Source organism: Conger conger, chromosome 6, assembly GCF_963514075.1.
Source record: "Conger conger chromosome 6, fConCon1.1, whole genome shotgun sequence".
Classification (NCBI taxonomy): Eukaryota; Metazoa; Chordata; class Actinopteri; order Anguilliformes; family Congridae; genus Conger; species Conger conger.
Window position 1 is genome coordinate 3,672,754 of NC_083765.1, and position 14,945 is coordinate 3,687,698.

Here is a 14,945-nt window from a genome sequence, read left to right on the forward strand (position 1 = left end):
GAGGGTCAACTGCACATTAGTCCATAATCACATTTATAGCGGTCATATTTCAAGTTTTTTCTCATCTCTTCTGGAATTTTCTTTGATCATGGCATTCCAAACCTATGAATTTGTCTGAATTAAAGCATTAAAGCAGAATTAAAGTGGGATAATATTCCTCCACAGCAATGTGAAAGATTGATATCAAATTACAGGAAGTGCAAAAGGTGGTGCAACCAGTTAGTGAGATTAAGGGGACAATTACTTTTGCACAGTGGTGACCTGGGTGTTTAATTACTTTTTTCATGAAATAAATGAAGTAGTCATAAAATAAAATATTGATTTCAGAACTATTGGCAATAAAAACAGCCCTATGTGCGATCAATAGTCAAATTATTTCATATTGGTTTTTTAGTCACTAGGTTTTCGTGGTTGGGAAGCTATTGAAAAAAAAAATGTATTTCATGACCAAATAACTCACTCACGACTCATTTTTTAACTAATTCTTCTTTATACATATATACATATATATATATATATATATATATACACTCAGTGAGCACTTTATTAGGTATTTATTAGACTTGTTTTTTTAGACTTCTACTGCTGTAGCCTATCCACTTAAGAGTTATGATGCGTTTTGGGTTCAGAGATGCTCTTCTGCATACCACTGTTGTAATGTGTGGTTATTTGCATTATTGTCACATTCCTGTCGGCTTTGACCAGTCTATACATTCTCCTGATGTCTCTCATTAACAAGGCCTTTCTATCTGCAGAACTGGTGTTCACTGGTTTTTTTTGTTTGTTTTTTTGCACCACTCTTTTCTAGAGACTAGTGTGCATGAAAATCCCAGGATATCAACAGTTTCTGAGGTGCTCAAACCACCCTGTCTGCCATCAACAATTATTCCTCAGTCAAAGTCACTTAGATAAAAAATTTTCCCCATTCTGATGGTTGATGTGAACATTAACTGAAGCTCCTGACCCATATCTACATGATTGTATGCATTGCACTGCTGCCGCATAATTGGCTGATTTGATAATTGTGGTGCCTTGGGGTGGATCCTGAGGGCAGTGAGTGGGCCCAGCTGGAAACCAGACACAGGAGTCAGCAATATTCCGATTCCAATATTCCACTGGACCCGGTTGGGCTGCTCCTTCTTGGTGAGGTCGTGTAGGGGGGCTGCTCGTGCTGCGAACTCTGGAATAAACTGTCGGTAGTACCCCACCAGACCCAGGAACATTCTCGCCTGCTTATTTGTGGCCGGTTGGGGCCAGGTGACGATGCTGTCGACCTTGTTCTCCTGGGGCTTCACCCGTCCCCTCCCGACCGTGTGGCCAAGATAGGCCGCTTCCTCCACTCTGATGATGTTGTCAAGGTAGGCTGCTGCATACATCTGGTGGGGCCGCAACAACTGGTCCATCAATCTCTGGAACGTGGCCGGGGCTCCATGCACGCCAAAGGGGAGTACTGTGTACTGGTAGGGGCCCGTCGGGGTTGCAAAGGCCATCTTCTCTCTGGCATGGGGGGTTAGGGGGACTTGCCAATACCCCTGCGTCAGGTCCAGGGTGCTGATGAATCGGGCTGGTCCCAGCCGCTCAATGAGTTCGTCCACCCTCGGCATGGGGTACGCGTCACACAGGGAGATGTCGTTCAGCCGGCAGAAGTCGTTGCAGAACCGCCAGCTCCCATCCGGCTTGGGGTCCAGCACCACGGGACTGGACCAGGCACTGCGGCTTTCCTCAATAACCCCAAGGTCGAGCATTTTCTTCACCTCCTCCTGTATGGCGTGTCGGCGAGCTTCTGGGATTCGGTAGGGTCGTAATTTTACCGTCTTCCCAGGTTCAGTGCTGATGTCATGGGTGATTAGGTGGGTGCGGCCGGGCATAGTCGAGAAGATATCCCGGTTCCGATTCACCAGCTCACGTAGCACTTGCTGCTGGCGGGAGCTCAGCTGCTCTCCAATACTCACGTCAGGGGTGGGTGGGGGCACCCACTGGGCAGCAAGGACTGGGGTCGGAGCTGGGGGTGGCTCATGCCACCTCTTCATCAGGTTGACGTGGTAGATTTGGAGGCGGTGTCGTCGTCCCGGCTGTCTCACCCGGTAGTTTACAGGTCCTGTGCGTTCCACGACCTCATACGGCCCATGCCATCGGGCCAGAAATTTACATTCACTGGTGGGGACTAGAATCATCACCTTGTCTCCCGGGGCGAATTCTCTCACCTGTGCTCCCCGGTTATACAGCCTGGCTTGCTCCCGTTGTGCCCGTTCCATGTGGGCCCTCATCATGGGCCAGATCTGGGCCATCCGCCGGTCCATCTGCTCCACATGCTCGATCAGGCTGCGGGTTCGGGACGGTTGCTGTTCCCAAGCCTCCTTCGCCGGGTCTAGTAACCCCCGGGGTCGTCTGCCATATAACAGTTCAAAAGAGGCGAAGCCGGTCGTGCTCTGGGGCACCTCTCGGACTGAAAAGAGGAGATAGGGTAAGAGCTGGTCCCAGTCCTTACCGTCCGTTTCAATCATCTTCCTCAGCATGGCTTTGAGGGTCTGATTGAATCTCTCCACTAGTCCGTCAGTTTGGGGGTGGTAGACGGAGGTTCTTAGTTGGGTTACTTGTAGCAGCCGGCACATCTCCTTTAGGACCCCTGACATGAAGCATGATCCTTGGTCTGTCAGGAGTTCCTCCGCTATTCCGACCCTGCTAAAAAGCAGGAACAACTCCCTGGCAACTGTCTTTCCGGTCGCGGTCCTGAGCGGGACGGCTTCTGGGTAGCGGGTTGCATAATCGAGGATCACGAGGATGTACCGAGGATGGGCTCCCAGCAGGTGAGTGTGACCTAGGTAGAGGACTCGGGGCACAAACGTTTGAGGGACAAGCAGCTGTTCCACTTCCTCCCCCTGTGGGTTACAGACTCGGTAGAGCAGGTCTTGTTTTACCCTGAAGAAGGGATACGATGGTGTACTCACCGGCCCTTGGGGTACCCCGTTAATGTCTCGGGCATCTCTCCAGGCTTGAGCGAACTTGGGCTCGTGTAGTTGGGCAGTGCCAAAGCGGGTGGGTGCTTCGGCCTCCTCGCTCACCTCTTGGGGGCCCTCCGAGAAGGCTAGACAGACTTCTCCCTCCGGGGCCAGGGCCTCCCCAAGCTCTTTCTCGGACGCAGTGACGGTTCCACTGGTGGCCGGGGCGCTTGGTTGGCGTTCCGTCTCTGGTGGCAGGGCCTCTCCTTCACTGTCCCCGGACGTCGTGGCCCAGACTGGTAGGGGGGTCTGGCGGGCAGCCCGTCGGGCCGTCATGGCCTCGTCTTCCTCAGAGGCCGGGGCCCCTCCTCCCAATAAGTCTGGAACAATGGGCAGTCTCTTCCCATTAGTACAGGTACGGGTAAATTTGGTACAACCCCCGCTCTTACCGTGTGCGTCCCCCGTGGGGTGATTAGGTCCACCCACACCGTAGGGTATTTCCTGGTGTCCCCATGGATACACTCCACCGCCACCTCTTCACCCCTCTGTTCTCCAGCAAAGTCTGGTCGCAGCAGGGTGATGGCGCTGCCCGAGTCGAGCACTGCTTCAGTGTCCTGGCCCCCCACTCGTACTGGGAATCTTGGGGCCTCCGTACTCTGGTGCGCCCAGCAGGTGGTCAGGTACAGGCAGGGGTGCGGTGGGCTGCTCCCACCACTGGCGGTGGGCATGGACACCTCCTTCCCAGGTGGTCTCCCCGCGTCGGGTCTGCCCTGGCGATTTGGGTCAGGGCGGGCCGGTGGGTGCTTCACAGGCTGTGGGCCCCTGGTTGGGCGGCTCTGGGTTTCAGTACGTTCTGATTGGAGCATCTTCTGGGTTACCTGATGGTTTTCGAGGAGGCCTACTAGTAGTTCTACAGAGGTGGGGCCCATCTGTGCCACGTACCGTTTGGCTTCCTTCGGTAGGGCGCGGGTGCATCGGTCGAACACCACCCTCTCCAACAGGGGTGGCCCATCTTCCTCAGCCAGTCAGCTCCTAGTCAGGCGGGTCAGGGCGGCGATTTGGGACCGGGCAGGCTGGGAGGCGTCATATGACCAGTCGTGGTATCGTTGGGCTCGTGCGGGTAGGCTGAACCCATATCGGGCCAGGATGGCTTTCCTCAACTTGAGGTAGTCGATGGCATCAGCCATGGCCATATCCCGGTAGGCCTGTTGGGCCTCCCCCGTCAGGAAGGGGGCTAGTATGGCCGCCCAGTCTGCCTGTGGCCATTCTTCGCATTGAGCTGCGCGCTCAAACACATGGAGATATGCTTCCACATCATCGTTGCCCGTCATTTTCATCAACACGTCTCGGGGGGTTCGCCTCGATCCGTCACGAGGAGATAGGCGACAGAGTTCGACCACCGCGTCCTACAGGGCCCACTGGGACCTGGCCAGCTCGGTGATGACCGCTTCCATCATCATCCTCTTTAATTATTATAACTGGGACAAATGATTGTGACTTTGAAACATTACACAAGGTCACTGGAGAGAAATGTAGGTTGTTTCCAGTAAGTTTCTGTGCAGTCTACAGTACCTCACCTTCATTTGGTTTCTGTTTTTACCTTCTGCATTTATATTTCATTTTATTGATTAGCTTGTGTGTTATGTTGCACCACATGTCCCAGAAATCAAAGTTGTGTGGCTGTGTGTGTGTTTGCATGCATGTGTGGATGTATGTGTGTGTGAGGTGTGCATGTGTATTGTGGTGCCTCGGGGTGGATCCTGAGGTGCAGTGGGCGGGCGCAGCTGGAAACCAGACACAGGAGATAGCAGATATCAGAAAAAATTATTATTTTTATTTTTTCTGTGTTTTTTTTTTTTGGGTATTGGTGATAGCGACCCCCCTCAGGGCAAGGGTAGGGGAAAACTGGAGAAATAAAAGGGGCCGTTCAGGCAAAAATAAACTAAGGTTCTTCCCAGACTGGGGTATGCTCCAGGGCCTCCTCCCTCCTTCCCTCTTCAGCCGCGTCCGGGCTGGGTGGGGGAAACACAAAGATATAGGGTAAGTAGGACGGGATTTTATTTGGCTCACGTGTCCGGCGTCTGTTCCGGGTCTTTGGGGTTGCCATTCGTAAAGGTGGGGTCTCCTTCAGGGTCAGTACAGCAGGGCATAGAAGGTCCTTCCTCTCTCTGCCTTTGTCCCTCTCACACGCTCAGGAAGGGTGCCGACTGAACCCGTTTGCAGCCTCGACCGCGCCTTAAATACCATTCCCTGCTCGTTAGGAAACAGGCTGCAGCTGAGTCAGTACCTTTCCATTCTGCTCACTCATGTGCGCTGTCCGGGGTCCTGGACTGCAGGTAGAGGGATCTCTCTCCAAGGTGCTGATCTTCCCATCACCTCTCTAGGAAGATACACTCCTTCCCAGACCTCTCCCAATGCGTGACGTCTGCGCGGTTGCTCTGCGCGGGTCCCTCCAGGGTTCTCCACCCACGTGGCACAACATGCAGGAGCAGGGGTGCCACAACATAGACACACACACACATACACACGCACACACACATACGCACTCACACACACACACATGTATGTGTGTGTATGTGTCTGTGTGCGTGTGTGTGTGTGTGTGTGTATGTGTCTGTGTCTGTTTGTGTGTGTGTGTGTGTGTGTATGTGTGTGTGTTTGCATGTGTGCCTGTATGTGTGTGTGTGTGTGTGTGCGTGTATGTGTGTGTGTCTGTTTGTGTGTGTGTGTGTATGTGTCTGTGTGCGTGTGCGTGTGCGTGCATGTGTGCCTGTATGTGTGTGTGAGTTGTGTGTGCATACATGCATGTCAGAATGAGATGTGATATTCAAATGATTTCTTACCTTAGGTTTGTTTTTGTTTTTACCTGTACTTCTGCATTGTACATGCATGTTTTGATAATGGAGTTTAACAGGTATTTCAGGTTTGCAAGGTGACACATTTTGTATGTTTTTTAGTTTTTTTTTAAATGGCTAAATGCTTCCTCCTGTTGGACATTATATGAATAACTAATCCAAAACTAAGGAAGGATAATATTATCCACCAACCTTCCGGGTCTCAGTGAAGCACCTTAGTCACTCGGGCTAGGCGCTAGGCTGCCCGTGTTTGACATGGCATTTTGACGACCCCTGTCAACAGGATCTTTATTTCACTCATAGGCTGTGTCTTCAAGCACTTGTTGCTGTTCCTACAGCTGTGCATGTTGTTGTTCCTCACTGCTGAGCGTGAGATCTATTAATTAATTTAATAGCAATAAAGTTGTGTGCCACATAAATAAACAATCAATAGGCCTGCTTGTTCTGAAAACAGATTAGCCTGAAACTATTATCGTCTCAATATAAGGTGTACATTACAACCACTAGAGGGGGCTGAAGAGTCGACATTAGGCTTATAATGATTTTTTTTATGATTGCTAAGAGACATTTTATGAAATAATTCAACCTTTTCTCAAAACAAGTAACACAGTCCCACGCAAAACTCAAATGATCTTCTCAACAACATATACTCTTCCATAAAATTAAACTTTGCCTTTATATGACACAAACAAGCAATCAAAAACACAGAAAATGTAGACTACCCCCAACACACCAGTCAGATAAATTCACAGCAATAAATTCAAAACTTTTTATAGCAGTGAGTTAGGATTCATATACTTATTTTCTGGTCCTCAGATTTTGATCTTTACAATGTTACACTACTAAGAAATGAGGAAGTGTGCAAATTTCCAGATATTTAATTTGCAGGACTGAAAAGTGATGCTGAGTGAAATGTACTGTCCAGTAAACACAACACCGTCAAAGGAACAAAAAACTGTAGCCATTTAAAAGAGGAGAAGCATTCAAAAAAAGGAACTCAGTATCTGCAGTACGAGAAAAAAAAACAGCAATTTAGAGAATAGTTCACAATTCACTGGACTCATTGTCAGCTTGACTCCTGTCTTGTCTCTGGGCTGGGTCAGGCCACATAATGTCATCCACATCACACATGATGTTCGCTCTTTCAAGGCAGCGTGGGAAATATGTCCTGGTACGCCTGATCCTCCCTGGGATGTATTCAAGTGCAGCACCTCCACGCACGTCCTCAATGGCTTGCACCTCCACCTCCACACACCTCCCCAACAGCCTGCACCTCCACACGCCTCCCCCACAGCCTGCACCTCCACACGCCTTCAACATGGTCTGCACCTCCACACGCCTTCAACATGGTCTGCACCTCCACACCACCCCCACAGCCTTCACCTCCACACACCTTCAACACAGCCTTCACCTCCACACACCTTCAACATGGTCTGCACCTCCACACGCCTTCAACATGGTCTGCACCTCCACACACTTCCTCCATGGCCTGCACCTCCACACGCCTTCAACATGGTCTGCACCTCCACATGCCTTCAACATGGTCTGCACCTCCACACCACCCCCACAGCCTTCACCTCCACACACCTTCAACACAGCCTTCACCTCCACACGCCTTCAACATGGCCTGCACCTCCACACACCTTCAACATGGTCTGCACCTCCACACACTTCCTCCATGGTCTGCACCTCCACACACTTCCTCCATGGTCTGCACCTCCACACACTTCCTCCATGGTCTGCACGAGAGTTTCCCGCACATAAGTGCTGTGATCGTACACCCTCCACCGCCATGCAGAGAGAAATTCAATAGGGTTGAGGAATGGTGAATATGCAGGCAGAAATAACACCAAGATATCTTGCCTGGTCAGTGAGCCGGGCAGGAACCAGAGCAGCAGGATGGAAACTGACGTTCTCCCAAATGACAACATCGCGACTGCTCTGGCCGCCCTGGCTCCCCTTCTTCCTGTTGCTGCATGTTGTTTTCTGTGTTATTTAGCAATGCAACCAGATGGACCATGTTGTTTTCTGTGTTATTTAGGAATGCAACCAGGTGGACCATGTTGTTTTCTGTGTTATTTAGGAATGCAATCAGGTGGACCATGTTGTTTTCTGTGTTATTTAGGAATGCAACCAGGTGTACCATGTTGTTTTCTGTGTTATTTAGGAATGCAACCAGGTGTACCATGTTGTTTTCTGTGTTATTTAGGAATGCAACCAGGTGTACCATGTTGTTTTCTGTGTTATTTAGGAATGCAACCAGGTGGACCATGTTGTTTTCTATGTTATTTAATAATGCAACCAGGTGTACCATGTTGTTTTCCATGTTATTTAGGAATGCAGCCAGGTGTACCATGTTGTTTTCCATGTTACTTAGGAATGCAGCCAGGTGTACCATGTTGTAAGGCAAGGCGGTGGAGGACGCCCCACTGGCTGATGGAGGCACATTGGCTCACGTTGCATCCTCGCTGTTCTGGCACCTCAACAATGGCATGCTGGCCAATTATATTTCTTCCACTGCTCCTCCTTTTCGTCAGGTTAAACTCTGTCGTGTCAACAAAGACATATTCGTGGGGTTCGGCCAGAGCATGAAGCTCAAAAATTCTGTCCAAGAAAATGGTATACAGTGCATCCGGAAAGTATTGACAGCGCTTCACTTTTCCCACATTTTGTTATGTTACAGCCTTATTCCAAAATGGAATAAATAAATTTTTTTTCTCAAAATTCTACACACAACACCCCATAATGACAGCATGAAAGAAGTTTTTTTGATATTTTTGCAAATTATAAAAAAATAAAATAAGAAATCACATGTACATAAGTATTCACAGCCTTTGCTCAATACTTTGTTGATGCACCTTTGGCAGCAATTATAGCCTCAAGTCTTTTTGAATATGATGCCACAAGCTTGGCACACCTTTCGTTGGGCAGTTTTGCCCATTCCTCTTTGCAGCACCTCTCAAGCTCCATTAGGTTGGATGGGGAGCGTCGGTGCACAGCCATTTTCAGATCTCTCCAGAGATGTTCAATCGGATTCAAGTCTGGGCTCTGGCTGGGCCACTCAAGGACATTCACAGAGTTGTCCTGAAGCCACTCCTTTGATATCTTGGCTGTGTGCTTAGGGTCGTTGTCCTGCTGAAAGATGAACCGTCGCCCCAGTCTGAGGTCAAGAGGTTTTCATCCAGGATGTCTCTGTACATTGCTGCATTCATCTTTCCCTCAATCCTGACTAGTCTCCCAGTTCCTGCCGCTGAAAAACATCCCCACAGCATGATGCTGCCACCACCATGCTTCACTGTAGGGATGGTATTGGCCAGGTGATGAGCGGTGCCTGGTTTTGTCTCATCAGAACCTAGAAGGTTCTTCTCTCTCCACAGAGGAACACTGGAGCTCTGACAGGGTGACCATCGGGTTCTTGGTCACCTCCTTGACTAAGGCCCTTCTCCCCTGATTGCTCAGTTTAGACGGGCGGCCAGCTCTAGGAAGAGTCCTGGTGGTTCCGAACTTCTTCCATTTACAGAAGATGGAGGCCACTGTGCTCATTGGGACCTTCAAAGAAGCAGAAATGTTTCTGTACCCAGCCCCAGATTTGTGCCTCGAGACAATCCTGTCTCGGAGGTCTACAGACAATTCCTTTGACTTCATGCTTGGTTTGTGCTCCGACATGCACTGTCAACTGTGGGACCTGATATAGACAGGTGTGTGCCTTTCCAAATCATGTCCAATCAACTGAATTTACCACAGGTGGACTCCAATTAAGCTGTAGAAACATCTCAAGGTTGATCAGTGGAAACAGGATGCACCTGAGCTCAATTTTGAGCTTCATGGCAAAGGCTGTGAATACTTATGTACGTGTGATTTCTTAGTTTTTTATTTTTAATAAATTTGCTAAAATTTCAAAAAAACTTCTTTCATGCTGTCATTATGGGGTGTTGTGTGTAGAATTTTGAGAAAAAAAAAGAATTTATTCCATTTCGGAATAAGGCTGTAACATAACAAAATGTGGGAAAAGTGAAGCGCTGTGAATACTTTCCGGATGCACTGTATATATTGTAAATACAGTAAAGTAGGTAATACAGTAATTTACAGTAGGGCACTCTAGCTCACTGGGCAGCTTGTTCATTTTGAGAATCCATTGTTCAGAAGCTCACAGACACGAACTGTGGCCCTATTGATTTATCCTGAGATGATGACTGATTTGTGTTTACATCTGGAGAAAGGTGTGACCTGAGTTTAGGTTGTGTGTGTTTGTTGTAAAAGCACAGCGTGTACCCACTGATTCATGAGGGCATTTGTTTGTTGAGATTTGCAGGAAACATTTGAGCATCTGCAGCATGTGTTAAAACAAATGAAAAGTGTTTTTAGTTTTGAGAGATGTGTTGGTCCTCTGTGAGCTGAAGTAATCACTTGGGAGTTTTTGCTAAAAGATCCAGTTTTAGTACGTTAGCAATTGAGAAAAACTGTAATGAAGCAACTCATCAATTTACTCATGAAAAAATGGAAGCATCTAAACAATCGCGACACCAACTCTTACCGTTACAAAGCCCTGCGATGCTAAGAGCTGAGCAAAGGAAAGAGTCCCCTCTCACAGCTGGTCCTGAGGCTCAGTTCACTACCCTCCCCTAACAGAGAGAGAATCATGATGTGATAACATTATGTTGAGTTATTTTAGCTCAGCAGGGTTAGTCCATTCTTCAGGTTTAAGTACACTTTGTACAGTGTTCAGATTTTTCGATATGCTTCTTGCCTCAGTGCCAGCACCCAGCACCTACCTGACTGGAATGCCCTTCATTTATCACTGGCATATAATCCATTCTGTTTATTGATACTGCATTGAAATTCATACATAAGCCCTTTGGAGAGGCAAGTTATGTACTGGCTTATCCTTTGTGGCAAAAGTCTATTTACCTGGGGGTCTGTGTTTTCCCATGAAAAGGACATGGTATGTAGAAACTGCTGATTTGATTCCACTGATTTTTCAGAGTTGTGCGGATTAGGGACATTGACCTAAATGAAGAGGGCACTGTGGCTTTCGTGTAATGCTTTAGGAGCAGGTAACATCATATTCATCAGCGATATGATGAATAAAATAGACTGACATCGATTCCGTTTTGGAGATGAGGCGCTGAACAAAACTTGGCACCATCATTTGAAAGTTGTGACATGTCCTGAAAGCGTGAGGCCCATTGTGGAGTTTAAACAGATACAGATAACACGCGTAGACTCACGTGTACATCTACAATACAGTGGGTGAGTGTGCACCCTACAGCGCAGTTTCAGCACTGTTGCTGGGAAACCTCCGGCCAGAACGGCCAGTCTCCTGCGCACACAAGAGCTGCACTCAGGGCAGGTCAAGATCGCATCAGGGAGCCCGCTGTCTAAACTCCCCCCTCCTCCTGCATTTTTGGGTGGGTTTCACTAGCTGCTCCTCCTGGCTACTGTGTTTCTACCTTTCATTCACTGATTCCACCACTTAAAGTCCTTCTGATTGTTCATTACCTACATACTCCATCACATGTAACTGTGAAAGAGCTGGTGTAATGATCTGGAACAAATGACAAGCTTTGATGAAATCTTGAAAAAAAAGTATCTGAGAGAAAATCATATGTGGTTCATGGTGAATAAACGTACAGAAGATTGTATGGAGTGAATGTGTTTTGATTAGCAAGTGCTGTTCTTGATCCTACATCCTAACTCCAGAAGGTTTCTGGTTGGGAAAGTGAGTTTGGGGCTCTGGTGACAGAAGGGAAAGTAGGGTGCTGTCCACCAGGTGGCAGCACCGCCCCTTCATACAGGGATGGCCACTGTAGTCTTGCTGTGGCCAAATAGCAGGTTATGAGGGCTACAAGAGGCCTGGCCTTTTCAGTAGTGGGAGAGTGGGTTTGGGAGCGCTTCTGTGGATACTGTAGCAGGGCTGCTGATGATTACAATTGTTCTTTTCCTTTGTCTCCATTTTCAGCCCCCTTGTGAAGATTAGAGGTTGCCAGATTCTTAATACTGCCATTATATTTATTCATAGGACTTTTGGAGAGGTTATGTACTGGCTCATGCTTTCTGGCAATAGTCGATTTACCTGCCGGTTTAGCCATGTGTTGCAAATCTCTCTCTCAAATTCAAATTCAAATTTGCTTTATTGGCAAGAAAGGAAAAAAGACCAATGTTGCCAAAGCAATACAATAAATAAAATAAACATTGACAAATAATCAGTAAATACATAATAATATGTGAATATAAACAAAGTGAGAATATAATAATATAAAATAATTGAATCCAAAGAGTATAATGACAGTTATATATAACAATGAATTAGTAACATACAAAGTAATATACAGTATACATTTATTCCTGCTTTTTCTCTCTGAGATTGTGGCATTCTAACACAAACTTTGCCACTACTGGCAATACAAATAATAGTTTTTGTTCTTGAGGGATCAAGCAAAAATTAGGGATTATGTTTTTTAATTTGGGGAAATATTCTGTTCTAATTGTCTGATATTTTGGACAGGACAGCAGAAAATGTGTCTCTGTCACCACCTCCTGCAAAAAAAATGGTTACACAGTCCTTGTTCTCTAGGCTTCCAAGATTTAGTGTGTCTCCCTTTCTCAATTTCTAATTTATGATCCACACTGTATTTAGTCAGTGTTTTCCTTTCTCTTAATGTAGGGAGTTGAAGGTAGTTTGCCAATTTGATGTCTCTGTTTACTTGCTTTTTGCATTCAGTGTCGCTTTGTGATTCAATTTGGGTTCTCCAATGTTTTGTGTAGTTTGATTTTAGGTGGTGGTCGATCAGTTTGATTTGTGGTATTTTTGCATCATGGCTCTGATTAATGCTAGTGAGCTGATCAGCAAGAAAATGATTATTTAAAAGGGCTTTGTACTGGACTGAATTGTGAGTGAGACTGAGTCAAATGTAACCAGAATTGTACAGCTCTTTTCTGCATCTGAATATGCAGTGGGTAGAGACCAAGTTCTGCTCTACAAGCATAGTTGGAAGTGTATTAGTATTTGTTTGGCAAATTCCAGCTGGAATGTTTAAATTGGTCCTTTGTCTGACTTTTTAAAGCTGGGATCTAATATGGGTCCCCACACCTCACTTCCATAAAATACTATTGGAGTTAATATGGAGTGGTGCATTTAAGACAAATTTTAATTGGGATATATGTTTTGCCAAATTTAGATTTGATTGAGTGAAATGCTCTTCTGGCTGAGTGATTCTGTCAGCAGGTTAAAGCTACCTGAGGACCTGATCTCCAAGCCCAGGTAATTGTGACTGGTACTGTTTCAACACTTCACCCTCGTAGGTGAACTTGTATTGGTTCCCCTGCTGTCTGGCTTTCTTTTGGAAGATCATCACAGATGATTTTACCAAGTTAACTTTTCGGGCCCATCTTTCACAATATTGTTGAACAATGTCAATGCTTTGTTGCAGTTCTTGAGCTGCTGATGACATTATGACCAAGTCATCAGCGCAAAGTAAACACTTAACCTCTGTATCTAAAAGGGTGAGGCTGGGGCTGAAGACTGCTGAATCATGGCGGCTAGCTCATTAATATAGATGTAGAACAGCGCAGGACTGAGACTGCAGCCCTGGAGGACCCCTCTCCCCTGGTTAAAATCATTTGTTCTTTTGTTGTTTATCTTAACTGCTGATTTATTGTTGAAATATATTGATTTTACCGGATCATATGTTTTTCCTCCGATGCCTCTATTTCAGTTCTGTTAATACAGATGTCTAGTGGATTTTGATTAGATTGTATTGTTTTTTCCAAATCATGTCATTTTCATTTGGTCCTGATCTGGTGGAGTCAGGTCTGCCATTTTGACTTCCTTATCGAGATTTTCAAAGTCATTTTTCCAAATTGTGCCATTTTGAATAGCTGGTCCTGGCTTATGATCATCAAACTTTTTGTATAGATCCCAAAATGTGTCTGTATCAATAGTGTCTTCAATTTGACCTATTTTGGCTTCAATATGTTTTCCTTTTTTACGATGCAAGAGCTGTTCATACACTTTTAGAGCATTTTAATAATTAGGGCAAAGCTCTTGGTAGCATGGATCTCTGTGTTTTTTGTTTGAAAGAGTACACAAACAATTTCTTGATGCTCTGCATTCCTGATCAAACCACACCTGCCTTTGTGTTCTTTAGATTCATTCTCATGTTTACAGGAGGAATATCTGCCAACGAGGCCAAAGTATTGAGCATCTCATTAAAATCTCTGCTAGCCAGGTTCACATCTTCAAAGGTAGATGTGTAAGTTAAGTAATGTTTTGATTTTTGGGTTTTCCCAATTTAGTTTTAATGTGTGAATATTGGCTTCACTCCATTTCTATGGGGGCTTTAGGGGACAGATCTTCTCTGCAGGTGAACTGCTCAGCAGGTACAGTACAGTCTGACAATGATCAGATATAGGGAGCTGTGGTTTAACCAGGAATGCCCTGATGAAGCTGGGGTCTAGGTCAGTGATGACATAATCCACCACACTTTGTCCTAAATGTGAACAATATGTAAACCTTCCCAGGGAGTCTCCCCTGGTCCGACCATTCACTATGAACAGACCTGGACTTTTACAGAGCTGCAGAACCTGTTTCCCACTCTTGTGGTAAGTGCATCATTCTGACCAGGTGTTTAGTATCGCTGCGGGTTTTCCTCTTGACGCGGTAACGTTGATTTTTTTAAATTGTTCATTTGAACAGCAAGGGTTAGGGCTTGAGCCAGGTTGTTTGTCTATTACCTGTTAATCACTTCTACTGGTTGCATACCTGTAGAGTGATTGAACATTTGTCTTAAGTAACTTAAATAGCTGTGGAATTTATCAGTAGATTAGCTTTGATTTGGTATTGCTTGCGAGCAATTGTAGGCCATTTAAATAGGCGTGTCAGAGCGACGCTAGCGTATATTAGACTGGCGAAAGTTGTCCTTAGTCAGTAAGTGCATCATTCTGACCAGGTGTTTAGTATCGCTGCGGGTTTTCCTCTTGACGCGGTAACGTTGATTTTTTTAAATTGCTCATTTGAACAGCAAGGGTTAGGGCTTGAGCCAGGTTGTTTGTCTATTACCTGTTAATCACTTCTACTGGTTGCATACCTGTAGAGTGATTGAACATTTGTCTTAAGTAACTTAAATAGCTGTGGAATTTATCAGTAGATTAG